This window comes from Marmota flaviventris, chromosome 1 (genome assembly GCF_047511675.1).
Source record: "Marmota flaviventris isolate mMarFla1 chromosome 1, mMarFla1.hap1, whole genome shotgun sequence".
In the NCBI taxonomy this organism is placed as follows: Eukaryota; Metazoa; Chordata; class Mammalia; order Rodentia; family Sciuridae; genus Marmota; species Marmota flaviventris.
This window is the reverse complement of record NC_092498.1, coordinates 191,585,637-191,604,186: the sequence shown is the minus strand read 5'-3', so window position 1 is coordinate 191,604,186 and position 18,550 is coordinate 191,585,637.

Genomic DNA, 18,550 nt, shown 5'->3' with positions numbered 1-18,550 from the left:
TCGTTGCAGTAATAGCTAAGTGGAAGAACTGATTGCCATAAGTAAGGAAAGTTCAGACGAATTAAAAGCAACTCCAGGGATGGGGTTGTGGCTCAGCAGTAGAGTGCTCCCTTCGCACCTTCGAGACCCTGGGTTCGATCCTCAGCACCACATAAAAATAAATAAGTGAAATAAAGGTATTGTGTCCAACTACAACTAAGAAATAAATATTAAAAAAAAAAGAAAAATGGGCATAAGGTCGCAAAGACAATTTGTACCAGTAGAAAAACAAATGACCAATACATACATAAAAATGTTTAGAATCAAAGGTAGTTTGAATACTGCAAGAGGAAACAACATTAAAGTTTGATTTCTTTCTAGAAGCTGGCACAGAAGTTAAAAGCATATGCTAATATCCGGCATTGATGAAGATAGTGGGGAGGGGCTCTGTCATACTTCATCCATGGAAACATAAAAGTGGCATAATTTGCAGGTGCAGTGGCTCATGCTGATAATCCCAGCAGCTCAGGAGGCTGAGGCAGGAGGATCACGAGTTTAAAGCCAACTTCAGCAATAGACCCTGTTTGTAACTAAAATATTTTGAAAAAAGAGGTGGGGATGTGGCTCAGTGGTAAAGCACCCCAAGGTTCAATCCTTTGTTCCTTAAAAAAAAAAAAAAAGGCATAATTTGCTGGGGATGTAGTTCAGTGATAAATCACTTGCCTAGCATGCATGAGGCCCTGGGTTCCATCCCCCAAAACAGAAAAAGTTAAAACAAACAAACAAAAAAAACCATAAGTTTCTAAAAAAATAAATTGCCTTTTCTTCTATTTCTACTGAAATATCCTAAATCTATACCAAGAATGATAATAGTATATTATACATATATTTCACACATACATAACTATGGGCATAAATACTAAATAAAGATGCCAGGGATGAAGCTTAGTGGTAAAGCAATTGCCCAGCATGCATGAGACCATCAGTTCCATTCCTAGCTCTGCTAAATAAATAAATTTAAAAGTTAGGAGCAACCTAAATGTTGAACGGTGGGTAGATTATAGCCATTTCCTGTAGCAGGGTCTGGGGAAGAAGCAGCAGGGACCATGACCAGCTGTGAAGGAGGCAAGAAGCCCCTGAAACAGCCAGAGAAGCTGGCCAAGGAGCTGCATGAGAAAGACAAGGCTTTCTAGCAGAAACAGGGAGGTATGTAAAGCAAGACTGTGGGGAAGGGCCCGCTGGCCACAGGTGGAACGAAGAAATCATGGGAGGAAGGAAGCCCTTCCTTGTGCCTCAGGCCTGGTGACTAGTGACTAGTGACTAGTCACTACTCCATTCTTATTTAGACTTTTTTTTTTTGAGGGGGAAGGGGTGCTGGGGAACCAACCCAGGCCTTGCACATGCTAGGCAAGCTCTCTACCACTGATCCACACCTCTGGCCCTTCCATTCTTACTTAAACATCTGGATTCCCTGCCATCACATCTTTTGTTACTTATAACTGCCATAAAGTATATTTCTTGAAGTATGTTATCCATTTAAGAATCAAATTCCCATTGGCTTGGAAGGCTGAACAGGAGGATCGTGAGTTCAAAGCCAGCCTTAGCAATGGCGAGGCGCTAAGCAACTTAGTGAGACCCTGTCTCTAAAATAGATCTAGAGATGTGGCTCAGTGGTGGAGGGCCCCTGAATTCAATCCCTGGTACCAAAAAGATGAAGACGAAGACGAAGATGAAGAAGAAGAAGAAGAAACAACTTATGGAGGGAGGGAGTATGGGGGTAGGAAAGACAGTGGAATGAGATGGACATCATTACCGTAAGTACATATATGAAAACATGAATGTTTTCATATATGTACTTAGTATACTTTGTATACAACCAGAGACATAAAAAATTGTGCTCTATTTGTGTAATATGAATTGAATTTCATTCTGCTGTCATATAAATTAGAATAAATAAAATAAAAAACAATTAAAAAAAAAAAGAATAAACTTACGGAGTCAGTGTGGTGACACATACCTGCAATCCCAGAAGGTTGAAGTAGGAAGATCCCAAGTGGGATCTTCTGAGCAATAGAGAGACTCTGTCTCAAAAATAAAAAGAATAAAAAGGGTTGGGAGTGTAGCTTAATGGTAGAGTACCTCTCAGCTCAATCCCTAGTACCAAAAAAAAAAAAAAAAAGAATAAACTTTTGGGGGCTTGGGTAATGTAGATTACTGGTAGAGCATGTTCTTAGCATCATCCTGTGTTGAGGGCCACAGCCAAGTCGGGATGACGCATGGCATTTTTGCCAGAAGTAGTGGTTGAGAGGTTATGCCAGCGAGCCATTAAGATGATGACTTTTGAGTTCTCCAGGAGTTCCTGTTGAGCTCTCCGGGGGATTCCTGAAGAGTTCGCTTTGGTTGGTGAAGTTCCGGTGGTGGGAGTTCCGGTTGGTGAGTGGTGTGTTCCTGGAGGAGCCGCGTGGGTGGTGTTTGGGAGAGTTCCTGGGGAGTGTGCTGGTGGAGTTTGGAAATAAAGTTTGTTCCTGCTTGAGTGGCTCATGATTTGTGCCCAGCCAGACTGCGACAATCCTGGGTTTGATCCCTAGTAACAACAACAAAAAGAATCAACTTTGGTAAAAAAAAAAAAAAAAAAACCAAAACAACAAAAAACACTTAAAGGCATATTATAGAGTTTCATACTTCACAGCTATTAAAATTTTTAAATTATATCATGGAGAATAATTAATGATATTAAAATAATCAAAATCTATTAAAAGAGTAAAGTTCACACACACACATACACACACACACCCTTGCGTGTTAATGGAAAAACAACTGAAAGATTGAATATGGAAATATCAAAAATGTGTGAAAATACAGATGACTATTTGTTTGGTTCACCGCCCCCCCCCCCCCCCCCGCCCCTGCCCCCCGCAATGCTGAGGATGGTTTTCCTTTTTTGACCTACTTCTCTTAAATTTTATCTAATGAATATGTATTGTTTCTATAACAAAAGAACAATAAAATATTTCAAACCAACTGGGATTCCAATCCTGCTTGGTTCACCTTATGTTGAAAACTGAGGCAGATTTGGAAAGTCATTATGGAATAATATATTCTCCATTCAAAAATTATTTGCAGGGCTAGGGGTGTAGTTTTATGGTAGAATGCTTGCCTAGTATGCAAAGGCCCTGGACTTGATTAACACACACACACACACACACACACATCATTTTCACCTGAATAGGGGTTGGAGCCTTTCCACAAGGGAAAGAACAAGGATATTCTCTCTCTCTCTCTCTTTTTTTCTTCTGGTTTCATAAAATGCAGTATCAAAATTCCTAAAGGACAGAAGATATAGAGAATCATTTCAGCACAAAGCAGCAACAAATGTATTATCTATTTTCTAGTTTCACAAAATACAGAATCTCTATTCCCAAAATGTGGTGGGAATGGTTAGAATTCCTGATTATTTGAGGGAAAAGGAGAGATAAAGAAGTTTTTGAACAAGTGCCCACCTCTGAGTGAGATAGATAGATAGATACACATTAAAGGATTGAACCCAAGGGTACTTTACCACTGAGCTACATCCCCAGCCCTTTTTATTTTTTATTTTGAGAGAGGGTCTCATTAACTTGCTGAGGATCTTGTTAAGTTACCAAGACTGCTTTGAACTTGTGATTTTCCTGTCTCAGCCTCCTGAGTCACTGAGAGGATGTTATTAGAATTGAATAAAAATAAGGATGCAACTATCCAGGATTGGTGAGGATTTTGATTTTTTTAAATATTTATTTATTTATGTATCTTTAGTTTTAGGTGGACACATTATTTATTTATTTTTTTTTTTAATGTGGTGCTGAGGATCGAACCCAGTGCCTCATGCTTGCCAGGCGAGCACTCTACCACTGAGCCACAACCCCAGCCCAGGATTTTGATTTTTTGTTGGCTTGTTTTTTGGGACTAGGGATTGAACCCAGGAGTGCTATACCACTGAACTACACTCCAAGCCCTTTTCATTTTTTCTTTTGAGACAGGGTGTCACTAATTTACTGAAGGACTTGCTAAGTTATTGAGACTGGCCTTGAAATTGAGATTCTCCTGCTTTTGGCTGAGTACCTGGAATTAGGGTGTGTGTCACCATGCCCAGTCTAGTGAGAATTCAAAGTATTTTAGGGTGCAAACTGTTGATGGTTTCTAGTGAAGAGTGGATGAGTCTTGGTCAGCGTGGACGCTTTGGACATTGCAAACTATTGGCTAGGCCAAAGTGCTCTTGTCACTGAGTCTGCAGAAGGAGGATAAGTGTTAAAATGAAATGTTCAGGTTTGTTCTGTTAAAGACTATTCCTGACATTTGTTAAAGATGGTAAAGGGGCTGGGGTTGTGGCTCAGTGGTAGAGCGTTCGCCTAACACGTGCGAAGCCCTGGATTCAATCCTCAATACCACATAAAAACAAAAATAAAAAATAAAGGTATTGTGTCTAACTACAACTAAAAAATAAATACTTTAAAAAATAAAATAAATATCTAAAAAAAAAATGATGGTAAAGCAAGGCTGGGATGTAGCTCAGTGGCAAAGCGTCTGCCTTACATTCACAAAGCCCTGGGTTCAACCCCCAGTTCCAAAAAAGACAAAAAAATAAGAATCCCACCAAGATAGTAAAGCATTTGAGCATGGTGGCATATGCATGTAATCCTAGCAGCTTGGGAGGCTGAGACAGGAGGATCATGAGTTCAAAGTCAGCCTCAGCAAAGGCAAAGCGCTAAGCAACTCAGTGAGACTCTGTAGGAGTCCAGCTCTGGCAGGGGGTCTCTGGAGATGGTGAGGAGTCAGTGAAACGGGGTGGAGAAACAACACAGACACAAAAGTGAAGGTGCTGAATCCCAATCTTTACTTGTGAAGTTAATCATATATACTTTTCATTTTGGCAGGCTCACAGTATTTTGTGGTTACAAAACAGGAATCACTATTCAAAGAAACAAAATATTATGTAGCTACAATTAGATAAGAAGAATGTATCTTGGCTTATGTATAAGCAAATATTTTTACTTTCAGTTCGCGTTTTGCTTTGAGCTGTTTCTGCTTAGTTAGCTTTTAATAATAGTTAGAAATGACCCAGACTATTGGCCGGAAAGTCATGTTTTTTCCTTCATACTTCATGGTCATATGAGAAGTCGCAACTATACTTATTAAAAGAACACAAAAACAAATCAGCCCATTCCCAGAAACATACTGCGCTCCTCCAGAGGATGGACGCCTTGCGCCATCCACCTCAGTAGGGCCTTGCCATTGCCTGAGTCAGGGGAGGGGCGCAGTACCTGTCTCTAAAGAAAATACAAAATAGGACTGGAGATGTGACTCAGTGGTTGAGTGCCCCTGAGTTAAATCTCTGGTGCCAAAAAAAAAAAAAAAGATGGTAAAGTAAACAATATCCAAGGAAACCAGGACCGTGGGTAAAGGGATCCCTGCAATGGGGTTTCACAATGATGGAGAGATTGACCTTGAGTCTGACTCCAACAAAGACAGGGGATTCATAACCCAAGAGTAGGGTAGGGCTAGTGAGTGGAAAATGACAACAAGGAAACAGAAAATGCAGGGTTTCTGGCTAATCTGACTTGATAAGTTTATTGTTGAAGGCAGGCCAGGTAATAAGGTGTGGTCAGATGACGAAGAAGGTCACATATCAAGGGTGGGGATTTTCTTAAACTGCTTTAGCAGGATGCTTGCTCAAATGGGATTCTACAAGGAGAAAGGACACCCAAGGCTCAGCCTCATCAAGCAGAAGACTCAGAAGAGCCTGGCTAAAGTTTTGGTCAAAGAAGAGAATCCTTCCCAGCCTAGCAACAGGAGCAGGAAAAACTGGCTCTAGAGTGATCCATACAGTTCATATACTTCTAGCTGTACCCAATTTCTTTCAGTTTGGCACTGAGGTTTAGACTTTCCATAACTGAAAAGGTGAAATAGTGAAGACAGTGTTTATGGAATTTCTCTGTCTCTCTCTCTCTGTCTCTCTCACTTTTTTTTATACTGGGGATTGAACTCAGGGGCACTCAACCACTGAGCCTCATCTCCAGCCCTATTTTTAAATTTTATTTAGAGACAGGGTCTCACTGAGTTGCTTAGCCCCTTGCTTTTGCTGAGGCTGGCTTTGAATTCGTGATCCTCCTACCTCAGCCTCCCTAGCTAGTGGGATTACAGGAGTGCACCATGATGCCCAGCTATTATGGAGTTTGAGTCTGATGACTTTGCTAATACAGTTGCTGAAACAATGAACTACCAGGCCTGAATTCAATCCCTGGCAACCCACACACCAAAAAATAAATAAATACATTTTAAAAAATAAACAATGAACTATCTTTTTGGTGAAAGACTCTTTGAGAGTCATTTTATGCCATCTGGAGAAGCACATGAAGAACTGCTTAGAGAATGAATATTCCATTTAAAAAGGGCTTGGAACTAGTGAAATGGTAACATCAGAAATGGAGGCCTTTGGGAAAGCTGTGGATGAAGAAATTAAAAAAAAAAATTGCTTAGGAAGAGATCAGCCAAAAAAGGAATTGATTATAATCATCCTTCACTGCTTTTATAGAAAAAGGGGGGAAAAAATTTCAAACACTGATTTTCAGAAACCTGTGAATAGCCAGGTTTTGCCTGAGAAGAAGAAAAAAAGAGGTTTCAGGTATTCCAGTCAGTATTGAAGAGATGATGAACAGCCAGGGCTCATACCACCTCGTGGGAGATGAAGCACATCATGTTTGGAGAAATGAAAATCTCGGAAGCGACATGAACGATGATGATAAAGATAATGAAATGCTTTTCAGGTAGCCCATATCTGTGTAAAAAAAAAAATACAAAAGACTCAAACACCTCCAAATTCATAGGAAAAAAAATAAAGAGAAAGCAATCAGTGATTCTGAATGTATTATGTGCAATGTTTCTTTTGAAAACTGTGATGATTTTGATATGGAGGCTTATTCTTTATATGTTACTGAATACAATAAAATGCAATCATTGACATTTCTGAGGAAAAAGATATTTCAGAGGAAAAAAACATTGACTTGCTTCAAGTCAATAAGGAAAGTAATCAGTAACACTGGCTTACCAGCCCTGACTCACGCAGGGGGCACACCAGCTTGCAGCTGGCAGGCTGATGGGCCTCTGGGTCCTGCTCCCCTTTCCTTACCTTTGCAGATTTCAGAGTTGCCCTGAGGGACTCCAGCTGCATAGAAGGTCACTATTTAACTGCAGGCTTAAATACTAAACCGCAGCCTTTGTTGTCACCAGCAGATAAAGACCACCAATCTTGCCTGACCTTCAATGTGGCTATCCTTGTTAGGTTAGGCACATTTAACCCATAAGGTTCTTCAGACTCCAACACCAGGTGGATGAAACTGGTAAAAACCCTCTGTAAAAACCCCCCTGTTCCTGCTGATGAGCAGAATCACAGCCTTCAGGACAGGAGTCCTCTGTGTTTCTCCTTTGCTAGCAAAGCAATATACCGTCTCCTTCCTTTTTCTCAAAACCGTGTCCTTGTTATTGGATTGGAGTCGGGGACAAGGACCGAGCTTTCAGCAACATTTATGTGTGAAAGTCTTATTTTTTTACCAATAATATTAATTTTAGTTTTTAGTGAGCTAATTTGGGTTGATAGCTATTATTTTATATCAGTATCATCAATGTGGAATCGTATGGTGAGGTTCAAACAGGATGAGAAAGAGAACTCTTTCCACAGTTATTTTGTAGGCCAGTGGGACTAGCGGGTCTTGAAATAAATAGTAAGTTTTTTCTTCTTAACCCAAGAAATTTGATGGGTCTTACAGAATGAGCTCCACTGCTCCCCATACTGGGGATTGAACCCAGAGGTTATATCACCAGTCTTTTTTATGTATTTTTATTTTGAGACAGGGTCTCATTGAATTGCCCACACTGACCTTGAACTTGGGATTCTCCTGCCTCAGCCTCCTGAGTTGCTGGGATTGTAGGCATGCACCATGGTGCCTGGTTTGTGCTGAGTATTTTACATTCAACATTCATTTACTTATTCAGCCAGGAGTATAATCCTGTAACAGGATTCACTTGATGCTTTGACTATATCCCTTGTGGCTTTGAAACTTACATTCCCCGCCCCCCAACCTCCTCTCTGATCTTTTTCCCCCCCTTAACCTTCTCCTTCCTGACCTTCTCCTCCCTGGTCTTCTTTTCTCTAACCTTCTTCCTGATCTCTTCTCCCTAATCTCATTTTCTCTAACTCATCTCTGTAAAAACCCTCCTGTTCCTGCTAATGAGCAGAATCACAGCCTTCAGGACAGGAGTCCTCTGTGTTTCTCCTTTGCTAGCAAAGCAATATACCTACTGTCTCCTTCCTTTTTCTCAAAACCGTGTCCTTGTAATTGGATTGGAGTCGGGGACAAGGACCGAGCTTTCAGCAACATTAGTTCTGAGTCCCCCTTTCTCTGACAGAAAAGACCAGTCCTTGTCTCTATTACCCTAGGCCCTGTCACTCTCCCTCTTGTTGAAGCCCAAGGTTCCTGAGCTGTGGAGCTGAGAGCCTGAACTCTGAACTTCCACCCAAGAGGCCTTCTTGTTCTTCAACATGTGGTTCTAAGCCTCTTCCTTGCTTCCTCATCTCATGCTTATCCCACCTCAGGACTAATGGGAAGTGGTCACTTGTTCCTGGGGCTAAAAATAGCTCGCAGCAGCTTCTTCTCTGAGAAGTAGATTAGGATCACCCCTACCATCCTGCAGAGGGAATACAACAGTTCTGTGATTCTGCTCTTGTATTTGAGTCAATTTCGCAGGGCTACAGCTCTATTTTTATGACATGCACTGCGATGTTTTTGAAAGATGGCTCTTGTGCTCGTCAAGGACCATGAAATACATAAATATTTTTAGTATGTAAGCTGCTATGAATTGGGTTATCCAAGACACATGACTAATATCAGGATTGGGTGCTCTGGCAATATATTCAAGGTAAAAAAAAATCTTGCATGCTTCTCAAACAGCTTGTAAGAATAGAATAGATGACCTTTGTCTTAAAATTTCAAGTATTTACATGTTTCAAATATTTACATTTAGCATGTTAAGGAATAAAAGCAGGAGATGAAGGGTTTGAGAATTGACAAATGCCGTTGCCTTATCTGTCTGGCCGTCCATAATACATCTGCATGTCCTGTTCTGAAGGCAAGGACTGTACGTGACAACATCAGGCTGTTAGTCACACTAGAACGAAATTCAGGTCAATAAAAGAAATCTGCATTCCCAGTCTCACTCTCTCCCCTTTGGGCTCTGTGCTCTCAGGCAGTTTTCTATAGCTGCACTGGGAATTTTTGTCTAGATCAGTTTGAGAGGATTTCTAATCCTTTCTGGTGTGTGTGTGTGTGTGTGTGCTTGCACATTGAGGATTAAACCCAGAGGTGCTCTACCACTTGAGCCACATCCCCATCCCTTTTTATTTTTTATTTTGAGACAGGATCTCACTAAGTTGTTTAGGGCCTCACTAAATTGCTGAAGCTGACTTTGAACTTGGCTATCCTCCTGCCTCAGCCTCCCCAGCCACTGGAAATATAGGCGTGTGCCACCAAGCCTGGCTCAGAGTCCCTAAATCCTAATGGCAATAGACATCATGCAAACACCAGCTGCTGAGATTGAAAAGATAACTGAAGTTCTATGGGAAAGTTAGTACCAGATAAAAACATATTTCAGATTAGAGATTTTTATAAGAAAGAAGCTGTTTATTGGTAGGTACTGTTAAATGCTTGGTGGAGATCGTTCACATTCAAGGGTCTGGTTCTTCTGAGCGGTTCTTTGATTTTTATCTTTTGAGCAAAGCATTGTCATTGAATATTTAGGAAAATTCTGAACTCATAGTCACCCTAGTCCACATTCAACCCTTCATTTCACAATTGGAAAACAGACTCAGTGAGACAAAGTGGTTTGACGAAGGCCACCCAGACAGTTAGTGTCAGGGTTACCAAGTTTCCTCGGGCCCAGAGCTAGGCTTGTGTGTCTCTGTCATGTGCTCCCCACTCCTGGGCCTCTCCCAGGTTTGTCCCTTCTTCTCAGGGGCTCCATGGTTCCTTTTACCCGATGCTGGGGCTAAGGGATCAGAGGTGGTGGCCACTCTAGAGTAAATACTTCCAGTCCCAAAGGTGGTGGAACAGGGGTTTAGGGACACAATGACAGTTTCTGGGAGAGAAGACAATATACAATGAGAATGTGTTCTGGATCTCCAAAGTCTCACAGAGACGAGAGGGCGATATCAGGGTTAAGAAGAGAAAGGACGTTATAGGAACTGGCCAGCACGGAGGGTGTGGGGGTTGGCAGAACAGATCAGGGTCAGATGGCTTGCATTCAAGTTCCTGTTCCACTGCGTAGAAGCTGCATATTGTTTTAATTTAACTCTGTGAACCTCAGTGTCTTCACTGGTAAATGGAAATAGTAGCTATCCCTTTCAAGTCTTATGAGAATCGCAGGAAATCATGGTGACAGTGGTGGATACTCTTCCTCTTGGTTGGTGTGTGGCATAGTCTCTGGATGGATGGGTGGATGTTGGTTTGTCCTTGGGGCCAGTCACCTACACTCTCAATTTAGAAGCCTCTTGCTTCCCTCCCACAGCTCCACCCCCCAATCCTCATCACCTTCTCACCTGCCTCATGAGACAGAAACATTTTTAAAACAGGAAAAAGAACAACTTGTTTTATAAAAGGAGTCTTTAAATTGCAGATGCCTGGGACAGTTACTATGTTAGTGCAAGTAGATTTTATTTAAAGTGCAGAGATCACAAGTTCAAAGCCAGTCTCAGCAACTTATTGAGACCCTATCTCAAAATTAAAAATTAAAAAATGGGCTGGGGATGTGGCTCAGTGGTTAAGTATCCATGGGTTCAATCATTGGTACAAAAAAAAGTGGGCAAAGTGGCACACACCTGTAATCCCAGCAGTTGAGGCAGGTGAGGCAGGAGGATTGCAAGTTCAAAGCCAGCCTCAGCAAAAGCAAGGTGCTACACAACTTAGCAAGACCCTGTCTCTAAATAAAATATAAAAAAGGGCTGAAGATGTGGCTCAGTGGTTGAGCACCCCTGGGTTCAATCCTCAGTACCAAAAAAAAAAAAAAAAGGCAGAGGATTTGGGATCTAAAGATGGAGAACTAGGGCTGGAGTTGTGGCTCAGCAGTAGAGCACTTGCCTAGAATTTGCGAGGCCCTGAGTTTGATCCTCAGCACCACATAAAAATGAATAAATAAATAAAGGTATTGTGTCCAACTGCAACTAAAAAATAAATATAAAAAAAAGATGGGAAAACTAAAGCCACTGGGGGTGAGGAATAAACAAAAGAACAAATTGGGAGCACTTTGATGCTGATGTCAATCGTTTTAAAGCAAGCAGTATTTTTATATAGGGAGGTGACTTTTTTTTTTTCTTTTTCAGTACTAGGGGTTGAACCCAGGGTCTTCCACATGGTAAGCAAGTGCTCTACCACTGAGCTACATCCCTATATGCCCTGTATGGAGGACATATGTTTTGCAGTGCCAAAATATTCTGCACTACAAGTTAGAAATAAGAACCCACAGAAGACTGGGTTCAGAACAAATATCAGAGCTGAGATTCTGGTTTTGTAAAATGTTGAGCAATCACACACTTATTCTTTGGCTTATCTGCTTACACCTAGTACACACCCAGACAAATTCCTTCCTACAATTTTTGTGTTGAGTTCGCCTCAGCAGGTGAGAAGGGGAAGAAGCTCAGCTTCACTTTTTTAGCGACCTCTTGTATATGGTTCAGTTCCAGGCAGCTTTTGTGGGAAAGCAGAGGGGCTGGCATTGTTTTCAAGTTTGGATGTCTCCTTTAAAAGCTCTTGTCAGTTCTGACTACAGGTGAAATGCTGTCAGTTTGGAACGTTCTGGGTGGAAAGCCAAGCTTCCGGTTATTCTATTATTGATCTCCTCTGTATTTCTTGGTGACTTTCACTGTGTACACAGATTTTCACCTTTTCCACACCAGGCTCTTTCCCAACAGTCTTTGCTATCTTTTTGCAAACCGATCTGTTAGCATAAACTCAATTATTAGTTTGCTCTTATACAAATAGCCGTAATAGCTGCTTTTGAAACTGACTTTCATAATTGACATGAGTGTAATCTGGCTCACAAAGGTTTTTCTTGCAGCTGTGAGGAGCCACTTAGAAGTCTTCCTGGCAGAAAGCCAGTATCACATGAGAAGGGATCCCCCCCACCCTCAGAGAACCAATCCCTGCTCCTCATTTCCACTCACCCGGGCCCTGCCCACTGTGACATCTGAACAGGCACATTCTCTCCTACTTAGAAAATGTCCAACCAATAAAATGTGGGTTAAGCAAAATTAAATACTGTAGGTTACCACACACTGCCAAGTAATTTTAAAAGGAAGACATGATTGAGTTCTTCTGGAACTTTTCAAAGCAGAGTGTTCATTTGGAGTTAGACCTCATTTGGCCTCTAAAATTCCCTTCCTTGTAAATTTATAAAGGTTTCAGTGAATTGCTATTTCAAATACAATTGAGATAAGATTCTTCCAGCAAATAACTTTTTCTTTTCTTTCTTCTTCAGTTCTGGGGATTGAACCCAGGACCTTATGTATATTAGGCACATTCTCTACCACCAAACTACACACTCCAGCCCCTAGCAAATAATTTATTTATTTACTTACTTATTCCTTCCTTCCTTCCTTCCTTCCTTTCTTTCCTTTGTACTGGAGATTAAACCCACTAAACCACATCCACAGCCCATTTTTACTTTTTATTTTGAGACAGGTTTAAATTGCTGAGGCTGGCTTTGAACTTGGGATCCTTCTGCCTCAGCCTCCCAAGCAGCTGGAATTACAGGTGTGTGTCACTCTGCCTGTCTTTAGCAAATAATTTTGAGCTCTTACTGTATGCAGTGTTTCTTGCTAGCTGCAAAGTACAGCAGGTGCTAGCCTTGGAGAGAGGAGAGAGAGTGCACAATTCAATAATATATTTCACAAGTCAGACAAGAGGATTTATTCTGACCCTGAAGCTGAGGGTAGGCTTCAGAGAGGGATGATGCTTTGCTGTTTAAGGATAAATAGGACTTTTTTTTTCCTTTTTCTTTTTTTAATGTGGAACTAGGAGTCTAGAGAACCCAGGGTTCTCTACCACCGAGCTACATCCCCAACCCTTTTTTATTTTTGAGATGAGGTCTCACTAAGATGCCTAGGCTGGTTTAGAACTTGTGATCCTCCTGCCTCAGCCTCCCCAGGAGTTGCCACTGTCCCCTCATGCCCATGAATAGGACTTTGTCCCCACCCCAAATGGAGAGGAACACTGTTCTAGTACTGTTGCTATAAAATAAACTGCCCCCAAACTCATAAAATTTGTGGCAGTAATTCAGAAGGGATGCACTGGGGACAGCTTGTATTAACTTTCCAATACCTGGATCCTCAACTGGACTGCAAAGCCGGGGTAACTCCCCAGCTGGAGCTGTAAGTGTCTAGAGGACCCTTCATTTCCAGTCCTGGTAGTTGACACTGGCTGTTGAATGGGACCTCAGTTGGAGCTTCTAGCAGAAATATTTACCTGTGGCCTCTCTGTGTGGTCTGGTCTTCCTTACTGCATGGTAGCCTCAGAGCAGTTAGATTTATTTATTTCTTCCTTCCTTCCTTCCTTTCTTCTTTCTTTCTTTCGAGACCAATACCAAATGAGCACTTTACCAATGAGCTATATCCTCTGCTTTTTAATTAATTAATTAATTAAATTTTAATTTTGAGACAGGGTCTCATGAAGTTGCTTAGGGCCCCACTAAATTGCTGAGGTTGGCCTCGAACTTGTGATCCTCCTGCCTCAGACCCAAATAACTGGGATTACAGCCGTGCACCACCATGCGCAGCACTTGTAGCCATGTAAAAGCCTGCCACAGATGGGCTGGGGTAGAAGGAAAGCAGGTACACATAGGGGTCTTTCTAGCTGGCGACTGTCGGGTGCTCTGGAATTGCGGGTGTGGGGTTGAAAGGGGCAAAGTGAGGGTAGAAATGCAGATCAGAGCCACAGTGTGAACACACTTTGCCGCCTTTATGGCAGGTACCACATCTGAACGATGAATCCCAGGAGAAATACAACTTTGCTTTTCTATGAGTCAATTGACTTTTTCTTTTGAGAAAACTCCATCAGGGCAAGGAGACCCAACCTCTCTCACTTCTGGGTGATCTCTGCCTGGGTTGCCTAAATTTAATCCAACCTCATCCTTGCTATGGACCATTGTCTTCAGAGCGGTTTGGGGCATAAATGGAAGGGAGGGGGTTTGACTCTGGGCTAATTTCTGTCCAAGCTAGTTCCTGCCTAGATATAGCTGGATCCATTTTGTCCCAGGTCATGGATTCAAGCAGGTTCCTGCTTTGCTGTCCCTGACTACAGGGCATCTTGAGGCCTGGTTCTATTTCAGCTAAAACCTCCTCCTTCTCATGGACCCAGGGAACATCTCCTATAGGCTACCTCTCAGGCCCCACTGGGGAACAACATGAGGTCCTCTCAGTTCTCTGTTCACCTACTGTGCCAGGCCAGCAGAATGATGTGAAAGAAACTGTCAGCCCTACAGAAAGAAAAGGAAAGAAAGAAAGATAGCCAGGGGCTGGGAATATAGCTCAGTTGGCAGAGTGTTTACTTTGCATGCACAAGGCCCTGGGTTCAATCCCCAGCGCACACACACAAACACACACACACACACAAAAAAAAAACAGCTAAGAGGTTATGAAGAAGAGTTTTTTTTGTGGTTGTTGTTGTTGTTTTAGTACCAGGGATTGAACTCAGGGCTACTCTACCACTGAGCCACCTCCCCAGCTTTATTTTGTGTTTAATTTAGAGACAGGGTCTCACTGAGTTGCTTTGCACCTCACCATTGCTGAGGCCAGCTTTGAATTTGAAATTTTCCTGTCTCAGCCTCTTAGCTACTGGGAACATAGGTGGGCCCCACCACACCTGGCTTGGATAAGGATTTTAAGCATGATTACCTGATAATAATGATCACAAAAGACTGACAGAAACATACACTTGCAGAGGCAAGTGTGTGCAACCTTACACAAAAGGCTCTTCTTTTCCCCGCCTTTTTTGGTAGTGCTTGAGATTAAACCCAGGGCCTATATATGCTAGTTAAATGCTCTACCTCTGAGCTACACCCCCAGCCCCCCAAAGTACAACCAGAACGTTTTCCCAGCAACTCTCTGTTCAACCCCAGATGAACACCACTGTTATTATTTATTAATCATTGTGACCAAAGGTTATTGTTTCAAAATATCTGAAGAGGGGCTGGGGTTGTGGCTTAGTGGTAGAGCACTTGCCTAGCATGTGTGAGGCCCTGGGTTTAATTCTCAGCACCACATATAAATAAATAAAATACAGGTCTATTGATAATTAAAAACTAATAATAAAAAAAAATGTGATGTAATCCTCCTACATCTTGGTCTTTAAAAACTTCCCATTGCCTCAGACTCCCTGAATATACCTATGGTCTACTAATATGTGTGTTTCCCCCACACTCTGCTATTCCTGTTGCAATGCTAGTTCCAGGTAAACCTCAGTGTTCTTTGCAAATTTCTTTGTTTTTCCTATTTAGGTTGACCATGCACAGAGATGTTAACAACCTAGGACCTCAGAGGTCTCCACACAGGAAGCGAGGGACAGGACCCTTTCACTCTAGGGTCCCCAAACATCTCTGCGTGTCTGTCATTACCACCCACTCTTTCTTACCTCCCTTTCCACACCCCCATCTTAGCCCATTTTTTATTGCTATCACTGAATATTCTAGGCTAAGTGCTTTATCCAAATAGAGGTCTGTTTAGCTCCTGGTTGTGAGGCTGAGAGGTCCGACAGCATGATGTTGGCATCTGGTGAGAGTCTCCTTGCTTCGTAGTGACATGTGCAGGGTATATCACATGGCCATAGAGAGCAAACCAGCCAGAGAGAGCTAGCATTCATAACCATAAACCTTGAATCTGCTAATCCACGAGTATCCCTTCTTGAAGTCCCGTCTCACAAATCACCACAATGGTGGTCAAATTTCAACAGTTTCAGAGGGTACAAACCACAGCAGGCCCCTGCTTAGGCTGTGATCTGGCAAGTAATCCTGAGAGCCGGGAGTGTGAATCTGACTGTATTCTTCAAAAGTCTTCTGTATTTGTGCCAAGAGAATTTTCCTTTTGAAGTTCAAAAAACAAGAATTGTACTCTCCTGAATAATTCCTTCCTGAGGCAGTGCCAGGAAGGACCCACCTACATCCACAGGGAAAGGTTTATGCGATAAGAGCAAATCAGAAGAAGGTTGTCACATCACCTCTCCTGTATTAAAGTGTTATTGTCTCCTGGTGGCACATGTCTGTAATCCCAATGACTCAGGAGGCTGAGACAGGAGGATCCCAAGTTTAAGGCTGGCCTTAGCTCCTTAGTGAGACCCTGACTCAAAAAAAGGGGATGGGCTGGGGGGGATGTAGCTTGGTGGTAAAGCATCCTTGAGTTCAATCCCTAAATACTACAGAAAAGTATCCTCAACATATATGGCCCATAGAGATACCCTTCAAGAGTAGGCTGGCTTCTGCTGAGTCCTCTGATAGCTTTCAGCCAATATAGTTTCTGGACCTGCCTCACTTATTTTGTTTTGTTTTCCCATTTTTAAATTGTGGTAAAATGCACACAATTGGTGTTGTTTAACCATCACCACTATCTCACTTCAGGACATTTAAAAAAAAATTTTTTTTAATTATAGATGGACACAATACCTTTATTTTATTTGTTTTTATGTGGTGCTGGGGATCGAACCCAGCATCTCACGTATGCTAGGCAAGCGCTCTACCACTGAGCCACAATCCCAGCCCATCACTTCAGGACATTTTGATTACCCCTAAAGGAAACTCCCTGCCCATTAAACTGTCACTTCCCTCTTCATCCTCTTCCCAATCCCTGGAAACCACTCATCTGCTTTCTGTCTTAGTGGATGTACTTTTACTGTGGATATTTCATAGAAATGAAATAATATGATATATAGTTTTTGTTTCTGACTTTTTCACTTAGCATGTTTTCAAAGTTCATCTACGTCGTGGTTTGTAGCTGTACTTCATTCCTGTTTAGGGTCCAATAATATTCCATTGTATGGATATACCACCTTTGCTAATTCATCAGTTGATAGACATTTAGGGTTGTTTTCACCTTTTGGCTATTGTGAATAGTGCCGCTATGAACATTTGTGTACACGTTTTTGTTTGGACAACTCTTTTCAATTCTTTAAGTACATTAAACTAGGAAGGGAATGTTAAGTCATATAGTAATTTTGCTTTTCTTATTGGAGAGCCACTAAACTTTGTTCCTGGCCCTTGAAACACATGGCTAGTCCATTTTCTACTTGATCAAATTCTCCATTCTTCTATTATTCATTGAGTTTGATCTACTAAGGTCCATTTAGGATGATCATATTGATACCTATGTGAGACAATCTTTGCCATGTTTTGGTAAAAGAATTGGTCTTCTTCATGAGTTGACTTGTTTTCTCTTGTTTTATACTTGTTTTCATCTCTCATGCTTCTTCATTATGTTATGGTTATGATTTGTTTCTCCAAAGTTAAAATGCATAATAATAATACAAGGGTATTTTGAATTATAACCTTTCAATTTAATTTTTTTATGGCATCAGGAATGGAATCCAGGGACACTTAACTATTGAGCCACATCCCCAGCCTTTTTTTAACATTTTATTTTTTGGAGACCGGGTCTCACTAAGTTGCTTAGAGCCTCACTAAGTTGCTGAGGCTGGCTTTGAACTTGGGATCCTCCTGCTTTGCCTCCCAAACCACTGGGATTATAGGTGTGTGCCACTGTGCCCAGCTGTCTTTTATTTTTATTCATTTTATTTTATTTTTTAAAACATTTTTTAGATGTTGATGGACCTTTATTTTGTTCATTTACTTATTTGCAGTGCTGAGAATCAAACCCAGTGCCTCACACATGCAAGCACTTTGCTACTGAGCCACAATCCCAGCTCCTGAATTTTCTTTTTAATTACAATATTCCACATACTTTTTATATCTCCTTTAGAAATTGCTTTCTTTTCTTTCTTGATTGCACATTCAGAAGGCTGTCTTTATAAACTGTTTAATAGCTCCTAAATTTTTAATATTCATGCTACTGTTTTCCAATTAATCTTTTATTTTGTCTTTGTACTTTACTTGGAGTTGTCTTTTAGTCTATATTCTTCTGGATGCGGAATTTTGTCCATTGATTTCATTTTTATTGACTTGCTTTTCTGAATGGCTTTATTGAGTTTTAATTTACCTACTTAAAATTTACCCATGTTGAGAATCACAGCCTCTGGGACAGGAGTCCCCGATATTTCTCCTTTGCTAGCAAAAGCAATAAACCTTTTTTCTTTTTTCTCAAAACTGTGTCCTTGTTTTTGGATTGGCATCAAGGACAAGGACCAAGCTTTCTGAAACAAATTTGGCACCCCAGATGAGACCCGAGAGCTGCCCCCACTCCAGCTTTCTTGGGCAGGCCTGGCTCTCCAAGGAACCCCACCCACTTCCATGCTGAGGATTCAAGGTGCTGGTGAACTTTTTGAGAGCTAAC